This window comes from Fukomys damarensis, unplaced genomic scaffold (assembly GCF_012274545.1).
Source record: "Fukomys damarensis isolate Sample0158 unplaced genomic scaffold, DMR_v1.0_HiC HiC_scaffold_19, whole genome shotgun sequence".
Taxonomy (NCBI): Eukaryota; Metazoa; Chordata; class Mammalia; order Rodentia; family Bathyergidae; genus Fukomys; species Fukomys damarensis.
The window spans coordinates 39,516,488-39,517,096 of NW_022900931.1; positions in this window are offsets into that span (position 1 = coordinate 39,516,488).

Consider the following 609-nt stretch of genomic DNA (forward strand, 5'->3'; position numbering starts at 1 on the left):
CTCCATACGTATCCATTTTCCTATGAATGAATCTAATTTCTCATTCTTTATGGCTGAGTAGTATTCCATTTTATAGAAAAACCACATCTTCTTTCTCCAGATGTACTCAGCTACGTCATCTTTGACAAAGGAGCTGACCATCCTCACTGGAGGATGGAGCCTCTTTAATAAATGGTGTTGGAAAAGCTGTGGGGTTTTCATTAGAAAAGAGAAGCCTGCAGAGCTCAGAACACAACTGGAGATTTTCTTCTTGCCCCAGTTTTATATATTTTTGAACCTTTTAAACTAAATCATATTGCTTTTATACCACAGCTTTTTAAATTTAAAGAAGAAAGTAAAATTGCAGAGAACAGTAAAAAAAAAATAAAAAGAAGGGAAATAAATGGTTCACATTTAAAATGAACTTAGTGTTTGGGATAGCCAATTCTCAAAACAAAAACAAAAAAACACCGTACTGAATTAAAGTAACAAATTCTTGGTGGGAAGAACAAAAAAGCTGCTTGCTAATTGACCTCTTCAGATTGTTAATAATAATAGTGAGTGCTTCTGGAAGAATTTGTCACTTTCGTGTAGGTAAGAGGTTATTCCCCCAAAAGGAACTTTAAGTCA